Source organism: Mobula birostris, chromosome 14 (genome assembly GCF_030028105.1).
Source record: "Mobula birostris isolate sMobBir1 chromosome 14, sMobBir1.hap1, whole genome shotgun sequence".
In the NCBI taxonomy this organism is placed as follows: domain Eukaryota; kingdom Metazoa; phylum Chordata; class Chondrichthyes; order Myliobatiformes; family Myliobatidae; genus Mobula; species Mobula birostris.
Window position 1 is genome coordinate 41,157,303 of NC_092383.1, and position 18,274 is coordinate 41,175,576.

The following is an 18,274-nucleotide window of genomic DNA, read 5'->3' on the forward strand; positions in this document are numbered from 1 at the left end:
AATATAGAAAAAATGAATTACAGTAAGTAATTAAGTATATATTAAACAGTTAAATTTAAAAAATAGTGCAAAAACAGAAATAATAAAAAAGTGAGGTAGTGTTCAGAGGGGAAGAGAAGAAGAGGGGGAAGAAAAGAGAAGAAGAAATGCATTTCTACTACAAAATAGATTTATCAATCAATGATACATTCCCAAAGTTGACTTCTTTGTCATATATGCAAGTACATATATAGACAGGTGCAATGAAAAACTTACCTGTAGTAACATCACAGACACATGGTACTAGAGACACAACAGTCACAAGAAAAACATAAAGTAAATAGAACTATACAAGAAAGAGTATAATTTGAACAAAAATCATTGAACCCCCAACAACCTGGTAGTGTTACAGGAAAATTTACATATAGAATTTTCATTCCCTGGGGGATCTCTAAGAACAGACAAAAGATTGGGCATTTTATAGAAAATAAAATGAAATGAATTGAAATTTATGGGATTCTGGCAGATGACTCACTTCCATTCCAAAGGTACTAATCAGAATTGTGAAGAAATATTGTTCACTTGATGATGGTAACTGCAAAAACAGTCAGGAAGCTCGGTGCAGTCCTGGACAAAACCACCTTCCTGACTGGTGCTCTGCACGTCTCACTCTCTTCACTTCCAGTGTCCAATGGCTGTACCTTCTCGTCAATTCAAAGCAGCCCTCAACCAAGATTTGCAGCTGTATTGTCTAAACCCATCACTCTACTATCTTGGACAGCAAGGCCAGTAGGAACAACCTGTGTCATCAGGAAGGACATCGCGTTCCCTTTCTCTTCACACAATATCCTCTTCCGTAAATGTATCAGTAGTACTCTGTTGCTGGTGGACTCCCTGCTCAAGAGAATTGGGTCATCTTTCACTCCATGAACTGCAGTGGTCAAATAGGCAGCTCATCACCACCTTCTCAGCACTTATCAACAGGCCTCTGTCTGTATGGTTCACAAACTGTGAAGGAATGAACTGAGATACATAACAATCAGATTCAACAGCAGCTGATTAACGTCCACATGAGCCCACTATCAAATAGCCCAGAATGTGATTCAAATTGGATAATTCAAAAAAATAACCCATAGTTTTCTGTAATGGCTCTCCAGCTGTCTGAGGTAACCCTGCAGGGTTGTATCCCTTGTGTTAAAGCACCATCGAAGTGAATGAGCCAGCTCTATCCAAAAAGAATATCTTTGAATTCTTGCGAGATTTTAGCGGATTCACACGACAAGTAGCAGGATGATTCTCATTCACTAATCCCATTCATACTCCCACAGATGCAGAGAATATTCCCAACTGCACAGTATGGCATTTTGAAGTTTTGTCTGTCATATCAGGAGCTAATGGTCAGCACAGCTGCTCCTGGGGCCTTCAGAGTTAGATCAGCAGGCAAAGGGTGAGAACAAAGCTTGCATTTAGTTATTCTGCAGAGGATGATAGATGCGCTGCATCATGTACTGAAGTCCTGTTGTGATTATTTTTGGCTATCAATTAGTACATCTTTCTTAGCAGATTCAGAAGAAGTTATAACTCATCACTACTAATAAATTCATGCCTGCATTTGCATTAGTCATACAGTTTCCAGAAGTGGTATTGCTCTGGAATAATGAAAATAAGCAGACATTATTCACAGACATGTCATGGTCTTTGATTCTTTGTTATTAGACTATTTATCAAGTATTATAAGGTTACGTATTCTTGGAAATTTTGAAGAATGAGGAGCGATCACATTAAGTGAAGTTTGAACTTGACAAGTTTGATGTTGAAAGCCTGTTTCCACAGCATGGGGAATCCAGAACAGAGGGCCACAATTATAGAGTAATAAAGGGACCAAAAACCGGAACAATTAATCAATTTCCGGCAACATCCTTGTCAATTTTCTCTGTACTCCTTCAACCTTATCATTAGCTTTCCTGTAGATAGGTGACAAGAACTTCAAACAATACTCTAAATTCAGCCTCACCAACATCTTGTATAGATTCAACCAATTATAATCTCACAAATGATGGAAGAATAGTTCTTGTACACAATACCAACAACCTGCCAATGATGGTCACTGAGAGAAATCCCAGAGCGTATCTGTATAATCCAGCAGTGGTGCATACTCAAATATTGAATACCTTCCCCAAGCCATTGGATGCTCTGTTGTTGACTGAAGCCAAGAGCCCCTGAATGCCTAGACGTGGGTTGCAAATAGAAAAGCAGTGGATGGCAAGTCATTATAAAACTAGAGGTTCCGGATAATCAGTCACTGTGGGTAATTCTGAGATGGAGGGCACTCAGCCCTTGAGTATAATCCCAAAGTCTGTGATGATCAGACATTGAATGTATTCCTAAAGTCTGCATGCACAGCGTTATAACATCAGTGGTTCCAGATACTCTTTCCTGGAGGATAATTCTCCAGACTCCCCAACAGAGAAGCACAGTAGCCTAGTATGGTAGCGTAGTGGTTAACACAACGCTTTATTGTGCCAGTGACCCAGGTTCAATTCCTGCCACAACCTGTAAAGAGTTTGTACATTCTCCCCGTGACTGCTTGGGTTTCCCCTGGGTGATCCGGTTTTCTCCCACAGTCCATAGACATACCGGCTGGTAGATTAATTGGTCTTTAACTCTTGTCGTGATTAGGCTAGGGTTAAATTGGGGAAATGCTGGGCGGTGTGGCTCAAAGAGCCGGAAGGGTTGATTCCATGCTGTATCTCAATAAAAAAAATAAATAAATCTGAATATTCAGCCACTGAATATAGCCAAAGAGGTCATAGTTACCCGGTATGTAGTAAATTCCCAGACATTATTGAAGCTCAGCCAAGGACTGAATTTTCCAGTGAATGTCAATGCTTAGTCATGGAATATAATCCGAGAAATAGTTCCAGCACATTTATTGACTGAATGCTCAGAGAATGAATGCTTGGACACTTATCATCCAGGGATGTTCCTTCACTACTGTGGATTCACCAGGATTGGACGGCACCGTGGTGTGATTGTTAGAGTTCCAGTGACCCAGGTTTAATCTCCCGTCAGGTGCTGCTTGGAGTTTGCCAGTTCCCCCTCTGACCATGTAGGTTGTCTTCCACCAGTGCTCCCACCACATTCAAAACAAAAGTTGGCTGATAGATTAATTGCTGCTCTAAATTGCCCCAAGTGTGTGGGCAAAGGGTGAAATCTGGGAGGAATTGATGTGAATGTGGAGAGAATAGTTTCCAAGAAAGTCAGAGGGGAATGTGAGCCAGCATTGAGTTAAATGTTTGAATGGTCTCCTATAGCATTTGGAAATCTGGGAGGATGTGGATGTCTCATCGTTGGCTTATCCCCTGGTGTGTGAAGGGTCATTCTCTCAATATAGCATATATCAGAAGCAGTGAATTGTATATCATTATAAACTTGGGCATTATAAGCTTGTATTGAGTATAATCCTGGAGGATTTTTGTCAGTGATGATAATTTTTCATTCTGTGGACGATTAGTCATTATAATTCCAGGTGATTTGAATGCTCACAACATACACCAAAGTTGCTGGTGAACGCAGCAGGCCAGGCAGCATCCCTAGGAAGAGGTATAGTCGACGTTTCGGGTCGTGTTTGTGTGATTTGAATGCTCAGTCATTTATCTCACATTTCAATATTATTGTTCGAAATTATTATAATCCCAGAGGCTGTGTTTGGTTGTTCATCAAGGATAATCCTAACATGTAAAGTCAGCTCTGGCAGACGGGGCGGCTGCCACCTACAGTGAGATCTAACAGGCAGGAAAGAGGTTCTACAATGCTCATGGAGAGCAGAGGGCATGACAAGGCACAGAATATGTCATGGTCAGCCACAGCAACCAAGGAAGGCCCCAGTTTGTGATTCTTGTTTGTACCACTGGAGCGGGACCTGAGGACGAGAGAGCGGAACTGCCCCAGTGTAACGTATGTTAAAAACTCTCCCGCACAGGTCTCCTATCATCGTGGGATGCAACGGACAATCACCACACAATAATACTGGAGGCTGTGGCTGCTCTTTTACTGAGAGGCTGCTTTCCCAGTCATTGAGACCGATGCACTTCTAGGTAGTTGGTAGATCAAGAGGTATGGAAATACAAGGGACGTGAAGGCTGGGTGTGAATGTAGACAAGGTCAGCGATCTCACTGAAGAAGTGAACAACCTGTTGCTGAATTTTACTTCCTTAATGATCATTAACAATGGTTCAAAAAAGTTCAGTTTCATTCCTTATCAAAGTACACAACTCTGAGATTCTTCTTCTCCAGACTGCCATGAAAGCAAGGGGAAAAAATGAATGCAGCACACTCATCAACCCCCAAACCCCCCCCCACACATGGAACACATCTAGAATATCAGCCCCCAAACACCTCTCTCACTGCACAAAAATGAACACAAACACAGCAAGGACATCGACCTGGTAACCCCTCCTTCCCCGCCCCGCATGAAATGCAAAAGGAACATCGGCCTCCAAATCTCCCTCTCCCTGCACAAAGAAACTAACAAAAAATGCAACAAGAACATCGACTCCCCTGATTCCTTCGCCCGCACAAAATGCCACTAGAACATTGACCCCCAAATCCCCTCCCATGCACAAAAAAACGAGAAAGAATGGGCAAAAACAGGGAATATAAAAACTACAAGACTGAAAAAAGTCCATAGTCCAAATCCATATCCATACCCATAAAGCAAAGTACCTCGGTGACATTGTCTAGGCACAGCAGGTCACACAGGCCACACAGGCCACACAGGCCACACAGGCTCCCCTCTCCAGCAGCAGGGCGATCCCACCAGTGTTCAGAGGTAGGCAGCCAGCGCTCACCCTCTGCGTTCGCCTCAGTGTTTTGATCTCCCTTGACACTTTAATTGGCAAACAATGGAAGCCCTATTGGTGAAATGGAGTGGAACATCAGCTCTCACCCCATCCCACAGCCTCCTCACTTTGACGCTCTCACCCCGTCCCACAGCCTCCTCACTGCCTCCTGGAATCCTCTTGGAGACAACAAAACACTGGATCACCCAAACGATCTCCAAACTGCAAAACGCAGGCTCAACCCTTCTAGAATCACATTCAAAATGAAAACCAGATGTACAAGGCATAAAAGTAGTGAAATAAATAATTTCATGGTCTATCCAGAAGATGTTGACCGTGGGATTGTTGCACACTGGTGCCATCTGTTAATTTCATAACAAGGAATTAACAAACAAGATGGAGGCATTTTGTTCCCTGTTTTGATAATGTTGACTGATTTAGTGCAGATGGACTGAGCACTGAGGAATTATCCAATGCCGTTTCTATACCACACCTGTTTACTTAAGTAAACTTTGTCACAAAACAAGATTGTTGTTCTGTTTGTCAGATGTCACAGCAACATAGTGCCATGATATTTGTGTCTGGGTATGTCAAGGGATTTTGTGGTCCTCAGTTTCACAGTTCAGACCAACACAGATGAAAGTGACACCAAGTTATGCTATAAAGCTCAGATGGAAAGAGAAAGACATTGGATTGTGCGCAGTGGGAGAGAGATTTCAAAAGAAGCGAGTGGGGACATGTCAGGAATTCTGTGTGCTACGGATTATTAGAGACATTTGATTGTGCATAATTAGGCATTTGGCAAGGGCCAATAAAAATAAGTTAGATTTAAGCTGAGTGGCCATTGTGTGAGTGGGCCAGAGTTAGAGTGGAGAGTTAAGGCTTTGACCTAGAGAGGCTTAGGAGATGCAGTGGCTTAGGCATTTTCACTTAATCTTCTTTCCTTCCTTCTTTTTGTCTTTCTTTCTTTCTTATGGAATAGGTAGAGCAGTGGAAATACCAGGCAGGGTAGTGGAATTCTCCTCTTGTAGGATGTGGGAAGGCAGGGAGACCTCCAGTGTCCCTGACAACTACTCCTGCAAGGGTGCATCCAGCTTCAGCTTCTTACAGACCATGTTAAGGGATTGGAGCTCTGGATCATTCAGAAAGCCGAGGGTTTGACTGAAAGGTGATACAGGGAGGTAGTTGCATCCAAGAAGCAGGACCCAGGTAACTGGGTGACCATCAGGAGGGGAGAGGAGTTAGGCAAACAGTGAAGCTTACCCCTGTGACTGTTCCCCTCGTTGGATATTGTTAGAGGAGTGATGACCTAGCAGAGGAAAGCCACACCAGTTAATTCCCTGGCAGAGAGTCTGGCTCTGTGGCTCTGAAGGGAATGGAGGAGAAGAGCTGAGCTCCAGTGTAAGGTATTTAACGATTAGGGGAACAGATAGGAGGCTCTGTAGATGAGAATGAGATTCTCAGACGGTATGTTGCCTCCTAGGTGCCAGGGACAGGGACGTCTTGGATCGAGACCAAAGGATTCTTAAATGGGAGGGTGAGCAGCCAAGGGTCATGGTCCACATCAGTATCAATGACATGGGTAGGAAGGGTGACGAAATCATGAGACTTGGTTGCAGGACGGGCAGTACTATCAATGTTCCAGGCATGTGTTGTTTTAGATGTGACAGAGCAGAAGAGACTAAAAGGAAAGGACTGGCATTATTGATCAGGGAAAACACCATTGTAGTGCTCAAACTGGAGAGCTCATCTATAAGGGTGGAATTGAGAATAAGAAAGAGATGACCATGTTAATGGGATTATATTATAGACTACCCAATCGTCTATGAGATTTAGAGGAGCAGAGGAGCAAATATGTAGAGAGATCGCAGACTGTTGCAAGAAACACAAGGTTGTTATAATAGGTGATTTTAACCTTCCACGTATTGACTGGGACTCCCATACTGTTCAAGGGCTGGATGGGATAGAGTTTGACAAATGTGTTCAGGGAAGTTTCCTTGATCATAGAGGTCCAGTTTAAGATGACGCTGGTGAGATTCGGCGACAACTTGCCGGCAACAAACAAAACAATAAATTACTGTATAAATCACACTTTTGCTCAGAAATGATTACTGCAATTGATCGCCCTAACTTTCCTTTCACAGTTGAGCTTTTGAACTGCCTGTACAACCTGGCAATTTTGCGGTTTAAACTGAAGTCTTGGGGGTGCAGAATGGTTGAGGTGTGGTGGGTATAGGGCAAATCGAGCTGGCAGGGGCCAGGCCCGAGAGTGGGGAATGAGCCAATGTTTCAGCATCACTGGAGTGGACTTGGAGGTGATTCAGTGTGGCAGAACTGAGGCGAGGCAGAGCTGAGGTAGTGGACCCCGGGCCTGAGAGTAAAAAATGTCCCACTATTTGGTCAATTTAAGAGCTGGGCCAGATTGGAAAGGTCAGTTACAGGCCAAATCGAGGTGGAGGGGTCCAGCCCAAAAGTGTATTGAAGCAGCAAGGCCCAGGCCAGGTCCAAGATCGAGGAATGACCCAAGGTTTAACCAATCTAAGTGCTGAGCCAGAATGAAAGGGGCAGGGTGTCGGGGTGTCGGGGCTGGAGGCGAGGGACGGACTGGTGTTCACCTCACTGCTTGGCAAGGTTTACTCATCTCTGTGCTGAACTGAGGCTGTGGCCTGCAACTAACGGGCTCCTGGACCAGCTGCAGTGGTGACTGGCTTCAGGGCTGTGGACTCACTTTCATGAACTTCAGTTCTGAATGTTAGTTGCTTCCTTTTATTGTTTGCACAAATCTTTTCTGCACATTGGGTGTTTGACAGTCTTCTTTTTATTGGATCTATTGGTTTCTTTGTTTTGTAGTGCATCTAAGGAGACAAAGCTAAAGGCTGTATACAGTATGCATACCTTGATTATAAAATATGCTTTAAGCTTTGAATTTTGAACTTTGAGGTCTCAACTAGAGAGAGTGTAATAACAGATCTCCTATTAAGGAACGTGACAGGTTTATGTAGGAAAACACTGCATCTAGTGACCATAATTCCATTACTTTCAAAATAACTATGTTTAATGATAGGTCTGGCCCTTGGCTTAAGTTTCTACATTAGAGAAAGGCCATTCTGAAGTCATCAGAAAAGATTCGGCAGGTGCAAACTGGGACAGGTTGTTTTCTAGTGTAACACACTGTAAGGTTTCACTGCTGATGTAATGATTTCTCTGTAGCAGCAATGTTTGGGTTATGACTAGAGATAACAGGGCTTTGGAATGTGGGGCTATCCAATGAGAGGGATGTTGTGGGTCTGGGAGCAGGGATTTCGCGGTCTTTTGCCAGGGAGAGATGAGGAGAGAAGACGCAAATGGAGAGAGTTGGTAGATCGTCAGACAGAGTGGACTTGGAGTGAGGGTCCGAGGGTCGGCCATGGATGGAGGAAGTCAACGGGAAACCAGTGGACTGAACCGTGAGCTCCAATGTTGTGCATTAGACAATTTCATGAGAATGGGCCCTTTTCATTTTTTCGTTTCTTTACTAACCATATAGTCAAATTAAGAATTATAAAGCTCAATCGTTTAATCGCATATTGTGTACTGTTTGTTATTTCAAGGTACTGATTTGTAACAGAGGACACATCGCGCAGCATCCAATCAAACAATGTTTCTTAAGTTTGCTCGGGCTGAGGGCTGTCTTCCCCTAGATTAAGCCGCTAGCCAGACTGAAAGTTACACTAGCAAAGGTGTACTTGGTAAATGGGAGGCCTTCAGCAGGGAGCATGCAGAATTTGTATGTTTCTATCAGAATAAAAGGCGAGGATAGCAGGTTTAGGGAAATTGGCTTTCGAGAGATATTGAGGCCCTGGTTAAGAATAAGAAAGAGGTGCAGAGCTGGTATAGTTAGGCAGGAAAAAATGAGGTGCTTAAGGAGTATAAGAAGTGCAAGAGAACATGTAAAAAAAGTTATCAGGAGGGATAAAAGGGGCATGAGATTGCCCTAGCAGACAAGGTGAAGGAGAATCTTAAGGGTTTCTAGAGATATGTAGAAGCAAAATGATAGGAAGCAACAAAATTGGTCCTCTTGAAGATCAGTGGTCATCTCTGCATGGAGCTGAAAGAGGTGGGGGAGATGTTAAATGATGTTTTGCATCTGTATTTACTTGGAAGATGGGCACAGAGTCCATACGTGAAGCAAAGCACAGTGAGGTCATGGACCCTTTACAGATTACAGAGGTGGAGGTGTTTGCCACCTTGAGATGAATTATGTTGGATATATCTCTAGAGCCTGACTAGATGTTCCCTTGGACTTTGTGGGAAGCTAGTTCATAAACTGCAGGAGCCCTGGCAAAGATATTTAAAATGTCCTTAGCAATGTGTGAGGTGCAGGAGGATTGAAGGGTAGCTTGTTGTTCCATTGTTTTAGAAAGGCTTTAAGAGTAAACAGGAAATTATAGGTCGGTGAACCTGACAACAGTAGCTAGTTAGTTATTGGAAGATATTCTAAGGGACTGGCTATATACAGCAAGTATTTGGATAGGCAGGGACTGATTAGGGATAGTCAACAAGGCTTTGTGTGTGATAAGTCATGTCTAACCAATCTTATAGATTTTTTTCAAGGAAGTTGGTACAGGGGAGATATCAGGAGTAAGTATTGTGCTGGAGGCTTTCTATGTTTCTAAGTTACCAGGAATGTGGATGTAGGCAAGGCACTGAATGCTATCACCTACATGGATTTTAGCAAGGCACTTGACACGGTCCTGCATGGAAGGCTGGTCTACTTGTATCAATGATCTGGATAATAACGTGGTCAATTGGATCGCAAGTTTGCAGATGACACCAAGTGATTAAGGTGTTCATCTAATGATCTGAAGGTTGCTACTTCGAACCTCAGCTGTGACAGCATGTTTGTGTCCTTGAACAAGGCACTTAATCACACATTGCTCTAGTCTGTGCGAGGAGTGGCGCCCCATACAGATGTCCAATCTGTGCCTTGTAAGGCATGAAAATGCCCGACACAGGCCTCTCATGGTCTGAGTTGATGTTCTCTCTCCCCCTCCCAAGATTGGGGCTGTAGTCGACAGCAAGGAAGACTATCAGAGCTTGCAGTGGGATCTGGACCAGCTGGAAAAATGGGCTGAGAAATGGCAGGTGGAATTTAATACATAGACAGGGTCATCAAGAAATCCTTTGGCATATTGGCCTTCATAAATCAATGTATTGAGTATAGCAGCTGGGATGTTATGTTGAAATTGTATAACATATTGGTGAGGTATAATTTAGAGTATTGTGTGCAGTTTTGGTCACCTACCTACAGGGAAGATGTAAAGAAGATTGAAAGAGTGGTAAGAAAATATACAAGGATGTTACCAGGACTTGAGGACCTGAGTTATAGGGAGAGGTTGAATAGGTTAAGGCTTCATTCCCTGGAGGGTAGAAGATTGGTTAGATATTTGATAGAGCTGTACAAATTTATTAAGGGTATAGATAGGGTAGATGCAAGTAGGCTTTTTCCACTGAGTTTGGGTGGGACTACAACTGGAGGTCATGGGTTAAGGGTGAAAGGTGAAATATTTAAGGGAAACATGAGGGGAAACCTCTTCACTCTGAGGGTCATGAGAGTGTGGAATGAGCTGCCATCACAAGTGGTGGATGTGGCACATTTAAGAGAAATTTGGATTGGTACATGAATGAAAGGGGTAGCGAGGGCTATGGTCCAGGCGGAGGTCAATGGGACTAGGCAGATTAAAGGTACAGGGCACACTAGATGGGCTGAAGGGCCCATTTCTGTGCTGAGGTGTTCTATGACTTTATGTGTGGGTTGATAGGAGTTGGCAGATTAATAGTTCAGCATGGACTAGATGGGCCAAAGGGTTTGTTTCTGTGCTATAGTGTTCTATGACTGAGGGCTTTAAAATCTACAAAATGTTGCTGAGGACTCAGGACTCAAGAGTGTCACATGACTCAATGCAGTAAGAATTCTAAAGGTAACACTGAAACTAGGAGACAGATTTTTTGCAAAAGTTGAATGCTTGGAAATACTTTTTGGGGCAGGAATCCAAAACTTCTGAAGTGCAAATGGATTGTGTTGATTTTTAAAAAATATTAACTGCAGTGCTAAAGAAGTTGTGACATTTTATGCAGATGAAGAAAAATGTTTCCAGTTTCCGTTGTAAGTAACAGCTTTAGAAAGGTGCACACAGTTGCAGACATACCAGGATATGGTAAAATGTGGCAGATGATCAGGACCTTTCTAGATGTGGAGATAGAAAGGAAGCTCATATAGAGAGTTCTAGAAAAGAACTCCAATGGGCAATGATTATCTGGCAGATGGTAGAATGGAAAGCACTGAGGAGAGTACAGATGTGTAATAGAATGGACGCACCTACTGGAGAACGAATAAATAAAATGGGAATTTTGAATTCAATTCAAACGGGCAACAATGAAAGTCGAGTTTAAAGTGAGGATAATACAGTGGAAAATTGGGTAACTTTGGAATTATTTGGGGTAGAGCAGCCTGCATAAAGAATGTAACAGTCAGAGAGACCTAATAGAGATGAATCTGTAGACAAGTAACCAGACTAAACCAAGTTTCCCATCCACCACAACTGTTTCTTGCAATGTAAAAGCAAAATAAAATGACTTAATCATTCTGGGATGAAAACATTTGGAAGATTTCTTTTTCTCCTTCTTATTGTCGGAGATTTAATTTGAGGTTCAAAATGTGTCATCCCAGGTAGTGTAGAGCTTTAAATGCATTGAACATGGCTTTTGATTCAATAAGCCTTCCGCTGCAATTCAAAAAAGTTCTCTTTTCAGAATATTGTGAACATGTTCAAATTTATATTGTGCAATTTACATCAGTTGTGGTTTTTCTATTACCTGTACGTTAAATGCTCGTTAATTCGTGAAAAAAAATGATTGAAAATCTAAAACCCTTTCTTGTGGAGATGGACGAAAAGCAGATGGTCACTGAGACATTTAGCCATTGTAAACTTTGTCCGTTTTAGATTTTGATTTCCTGCTATGATCCAAGTATCCCAAAGCAGCTGCTTTGCACAGAGCTGACATTTGGTTTGATATAAATACCACAAGGCAGCACATCTGTTTTCCAATAAGAACGTGTACCCAATGCTCTGAGAGAGCTGCTGCTGACCAGCTCTCCGATCCACTGTAAAATGCTGCACTTTCTCCAAAACTCTGTTCTAGAATTTAATCTTTTAATATTTAGTTCCTAATGACAAAACAGCTTCCTTTTGTTTTCTTCAACCATTCATCATTGAATAATTAACCTTGCAATTAACCTAGAACTTGAAACATGGAACATTGCATTTTTATTTTGAAGGTACACTGTGAGAGAGCTCCTACTGCCCTCTGATGCAGAATCCCAAAGGACTGCCACTCTCTCATTTCTGTCCCAAATAGTCTACTCTTTATTGTCCCCACTGTGGAGTCCTCAGTGAGGGAGTACATTCTCCCTATATTTACTTCTGCCAAACCTTTGAGAATTTTGTATGTTTTTGATGAGATATTTTCTCATTATTATAAACTCTTCAGAACCCAGCTCCAGTTTACTCAATCTCTAACGTGGCAACCAGTCTGGTGAATCTTCATTGTGTTCCCATTATAAGAAGTAAGCCCTTTCAAAACTATATGCAGCCTTCCAGGTGCAGCCTCACTGACTCCTGTAACTGCAACAAAGTCCTCTAATGATATTTGCTTATTGTTTGCTAACTTCGTAGTGGTTCTGAGTTATAACCAAGTGCTTTGATAGAGGCCGTAGTTATGGCCTTGTGAAGGACAGATTGTGTCTAACAAGCCTGATAGAGTTCTTTGAGGAGGTGACCAGGCATATAGATGAGGGTAGTGCAGTGGATGTGGTCTATATGGATTTTAGTAAGGCATTTGACAAGGTTCCACACGGTAGGCTTATTCAGAAAGTTAGAAGGCATGGGATCCAGGGAAGTTTGGCCAGGTAGATTCAGAATTGGCTTGCCTGCAGAAGGCAGAGGGTGGTGGTGGAGGGAGTACATTCAGATTGGAGGATTGTGACTAGTGGTGTCCCACAAGGATCTGTTCTGGGACCTTTACTTTTCATGATTTTTATTAACGACCTGGATGTGGGGGTAGAAGGGTGGGTTGGCAAGTTTGCAGATGACACAAAGGTAGGTGGTGTTGTAGATAGTGTAGAGGATTGTCAAAGATTGCAGAGAGACATTGATAGGATGCAGAGGTGGGCTGAGAAGTGGCAGATGGAGTTCAACCTGGAGAAGTGTGAGGTGGTACACTTTGGAAGGACAAACTCCAAGGCAGAGTACAGAGTAAATGGCAGGATACTTGGTAGTGTGAAGGAGCAGAGGGATCTCGGGGTACATGTCCACAGATCCCTGAAAGTTGCCTCACAGGTGGATAGGGTAGTTAAGAAAGCTTATGGGGTGTTAGCTTTCATAAGTCAAGGGATAGAGTTTAAGAGTCGTGATGTAATGATGCAGCTCTATAAAACTCTGGTTAGGCCACACTTGGAGTACTGTGTCCAGTTCTGGTCACCTCACAATAGGAAGGATGTGGAAGCATTGGAAAGGGTACAGAGGAGATTTACCAGGATGCTGCCTGGTTTAGAAAGTATGCATTATGATCAGAGATTAAGGGAGCTAGGACTTTACTCTTTGGAGAGAAGGAGGATGAGAGGAGAAATGATAGAGGTGTACAAGATAATAAGAGGAATAGATAGAGTGGATAGCCAGCGCCTCTTCCCCAGGGCACTACTGCTCAATACAAGAGGATGTGGCTTTAAGGTAAGGGGTGGGAAGTTCAAGGGGGATATTAGAGGAAGGTTTTTTACTCAGAGAGTGGTTGGTGTGTGGAATGCACTGCCTGAGTCAGTGGTGGAGGCAGATACACTAGTGAAGTTTAAGAGACTACTAGACAGGTATATGGAGGAATTTAAGGTGGGGGGGGGGTTATATGGGAAGCAGGGTTTGAGGGTCGGCACAACATTGTGGGCCAAAGGGCCTATACTGTGCTGTACTATTCTATGTTCTATGTTCTATGTAGAGGAGGTGATATGTATCTGTGTGATATGTATAATCTTTGTCAGGTAATCTGTCAGATACCAATATAAGTACACCAGTTTTGTATGGAAATAGATGAAGTGTATTGCAAAAAAAGCTTTTGATAAATTCAGTCTGTGTTGTAAATGACAAATATCACAATTTCTTCATGGATTATTGTCTGGTGGTTTAACTCCTAATCCTTTTAAACTTTTGGTATTAGTTTTGGTGCACTATTGTCATATGTACCAAGATACAGTGAAAGGTTCCTCTTGCATACTGTTTAAACAGATCAAATCATTACACAGTGCATTGAGCTAGAATAAGGTAAAAACAATAGCAATGCAGAATAAAGTGTAAAATCTATTGAAAGATTGCAGTGCAGGTAAATGATAAAGTGCAAGAACAAGGTAGATTGTGAGGCCAAGAGTCTATCTTAATGTACAAGAGGTCCATTCAAAAGTCTGGTAATATTGGGATAGAAGTTGTCCTTGAGCTTGGTGGTATGTGCCTTCAAGCTTTTGTATTGTCTGCCCGATGGGAGAGGGGACAAGAGAGAATAACCAGTGTGGGTGGGTTCTTTGGTTATGCTGGATGCCTTACTGAAGCAGCAGGAGTTATATATGAAGATCATGGAGGGGAGGCTGACTCCTGTAATTGCAGAGCTGCATACACAACTCTGTACTTTCTGAGGTCACATGCAGAAAGTTGTCATGCCAAGTTGTTATGTATCCAGACAGACTGGATACATCAATAATAATATGGTGCATCAATAATGATAGGTTAGAGTCGATAAGAGCCTGAGCATCATCTCCCTTTCTGAACTCAGTGATCAGATCTTATGTTTTGTTGAAACTGAGGGAAAGATTGTTGTCATGACACCATGTTCATAAACCTCTATCTCCTTCCTGTACCCTGACTCGTCAGTATTTGAGATGTGGCTTACTACAATGGGTGTCATCTGAAAGTGTGTGGATGGAGTTAGAGCAGTGTCTGGTCACGCAGTCATGAGTACTGTATATAGGGAACAGGGTAGCACAACCGTGTGGAGCACCAGTGTTTAGAATAATTTTATTCTTGGTCTCAGGGATGTTAACTAGAATTGGTTGGTCTCCTACATTGTTAAAACTGCTTGGGGGCAACTCATTTATTAATCAAAAACTCTTGCTTTTCCATCAACAACACTTAATTGTCTATAAAGTTGAAGTCCATGAAAAACTTGAACTAAGCTGATGTAAATGAGGAAGCTTGTCTAGCAACTCCCTGAACTTTCGAACATAACAAACCCAGCCACCTGAGGTACAATCTTTACATGGCACAGCTTCCAATTTCATTCTGTTTGCTGTTGAAATAACCAGTCAATGTTCTCCAGAACTCTTCTCCTCTTCCCCCTGTTCTCCACTCCCCCCCTCGCTCTAATTGGAAACAAAATAACAGAATCCAATACGCACTTCTTGCTGCCAGTTCAATTCTGGAGTTTTTTTGCTGGCTGTTCTTCCATCTTTTTTCAAATTTCTGGACCTGATTAAAGCCAACGTCAGTTACTGAGAGCTTCCCAATCATCTGTCGGATTCAGAAAGTCAGCGCGAAGGTGACAGCAGGAAGAGTGATTTGGATTCCCCAACAAGCTGACATTGACTGCCTGTGCTGTGGTGATCAAGCAAGGCTTGATCCCTGTGCTCTTATCCACACAAAGCAGTATACACTATACACTTGTTTATTCAAGGCCCATCACAACATCAGACCGTTTAGATAGGATAGGAACATGTAAAAGAAATCAGGCAAATGGGATTGGGTATCACTCTTGCCATGGATGAGTGGACCACAACACCCCTTCCTATACAAATGTAAGATTGAAAGCTTTAATTATAAGAAAATAATTAATATATCTGGGTCTAGTATTCTTCAACAGGTGAAGACATGGCTGGGACCTCCTGCATAGTGAAAAGACCCTCAGTGACATTCCAGCACTGAAAAGTCATTCCATACAGAAACAGACCTTTCAACCCCATTGACTCCAGGCCAAACATTAACCACTCCTTTACACTGACCATCATTCACACTATTTCCAACACTAATTCACATCTTTCACAGCATTCACACCACTCGCTTACACTGATCATTAACTACTCCTTTACACAGATCATCAACCACTCGTTTACACTGATCACCAACCCTTTGTTTACACTGATCATCAACCACTCGTTTACACTGATCATCAACCCTTTGTTTACACTGATCATCAACCACTCGTTTACACTGATCATCAACCACTCGTTTACACTGATCATCAACCACTTGTTCACTCTAATCCTACTTCATTCTCTCCCATGAAATTCCCCAGCTTCCACCCCTCAGCTACGCTTGGGAAAATATACAGCAGCCGATGAACCTCCCAAGCCATTTGTCTTTGGGATGTGGAAGGAAACCTATACAGTCACAGGAAGAGCACTCAAACTCCACACAGACAGCGCCAAAAGTTGGGATTGAACCGGACTCTTCTAGCTGCTCATTGTGCCAACCCATCTCTGCTGGTGGGCAACAGATTGTGGATGAGGGTGGGGGAGAGAGAAGTTTGGTGGAAGTATCGGGAGGTTGGTAGTGGCAAGGCCTGGGTGAGGTGTAATAGGGGGGACTGAAGGCAGGGTGCATTCTAAGAGCTGATGGTTCAAGATTAGGGAACGTAATGATAAATGGCCAGAGTGAGGGAATGGGAAAATAATTTCAGTGCTGAGAGATAACTAGAAAGGGGGGGGGGCATGGAGAAGTCAGAAGTGGGAGTATTGGGACATTGTAGTCAGGGAAGATTATCCAGGATAGGGTCTGAAGGAAAGCTTAAAAAGAGGATGAGGAGATGGTCAGGTTAACTAAAGACTGGCTGGCAGGAGAGGGGAGAATGTTGGGGGCAGCCAAGAACAATGAAACATTACAGAAGGAATGTGTGTGTGCGCCCTTAACTCCTGGTGGAGTCGTCGGAGCACCGTCATGACAAGCTTTTTGGTATGTTCATCGTATGGTGTGTCTTGGGCATCTTAAATCTGGCAGAGCCCATCCCTCTCCAGGTTTTTTTTTTACGAGGTCGAGTTGTTAGCTTGACACTCAACCCAGGCACGGATGGAGAGCGTGCAAGGGAGCCGGCCGGATTCGAACTCAGGACCTCTCGCCCAGAAGCCCAGCGCTGATGCCACTGCACCACCAGCCGGCTTAAAGAAGGAATATCTTGGGGTAAAACTCCTCAGTGGCCACCAGTTTGTATCTTTAATGCTAAGCCAGCCTTTGGTCATTTGCTGAGAACTGATCATGTTCACGGGCCTCATATGCACAGGAGACGTGTATTGGTGGTGTTGATCAAGAAAGGCGCGCTGTTTGATGCCACTAAGCACACTCAGTAAACTCTGTGCTTCTGTATATTGCGTATGCAGACAAAGACACCCGATTGCATTTCTCCACCAGGTTTCTTTGTAAAGTTCTGCACACTGGACAAAACATTGTCATACAGAACTGTAGCACAAAAACAGGCCCTTTAGCAGGTCCATCTAATCCATGCTGGACTGGTCTTCTGCCTAGTCCCACCTACTTGCAGCTGGATCATAGCCCTCTATATCTCTTGTATCCACGTACCTATCCAAAAATTTCTTCTAAACATTACAATTAAACCTGTATCTACCACTTCTGCTGGCAGCTTGTCCCACACTTGCACCACCCTCTGTGTGAAGAAGTTCCCCCGAAGGGTTCCCCTTAAATATTTCATCTTGCTCTCTTAACCCATGACCCCTAGCTCTGGTCACACCCAAATTGAGAGGAAAAATACAGAGGATTTTCTTGGTCCAGATTATTGCCACTGGAGCAAAAGAGAAGATGAGATTTTAGAACTATGAAAGATATTTGTACACTAAACAGACAAAAGAACTCAGCCTTTGTTGCCCCCCTGAGCCAAGGAACAGCCATGTTACTTTGCCAAAATGTGAGGAAAAAAGTATTTTCTACAGAAGGCAGTTGTGTTTTTGTGTTTATTTAACCTAGGGAGCGGCTGAGACAGAGATTATTGAATCTATACAGGTTGTCAGTGTGAGGAGAGAATAGGTTCAATTTGTACTGTTGTAGCAAAGAGTGAGTACAGATATATCACGCTGAATTGCCTCATTTCATTTTGCCTGGCTCTATACTCACTGCTTCCATGTTCTTCCCATGTTGACTGCAGTAACCAGCTGCACGGTTTCAAGCTGAGATTCAAGAATTACTCCCATTGACTTTACTGGGTTTCAGATCATTAAATGTTTAAATAGAAAACGGCTGGATTGATGTCATGTTGCAATCTACCATGCCAGCTGCAATGCTTATATTTCATTGCAATAAAGTACATTCTGCTTTTCATTTAAGAAATAACATTATCCATACCAACGAAGAAGAAGTGGGCTGAGAGGACAGAAT

General features: G+C 42.9%; 1 protein-coding gene across 1 annotated transcript in view; it reads left to right on the forward strand.

The window, feature by feature from the left end:
• aldh1a2 (aldehyde dehydrogenase 1 family, member A2) overlaps positions 1–18,274 on the forward strand; it is a 111,456-nt gene that overhangs the window by 69,513 nt on the left and 23,669 nt on the right. The window lies entirely within an intron of this gene.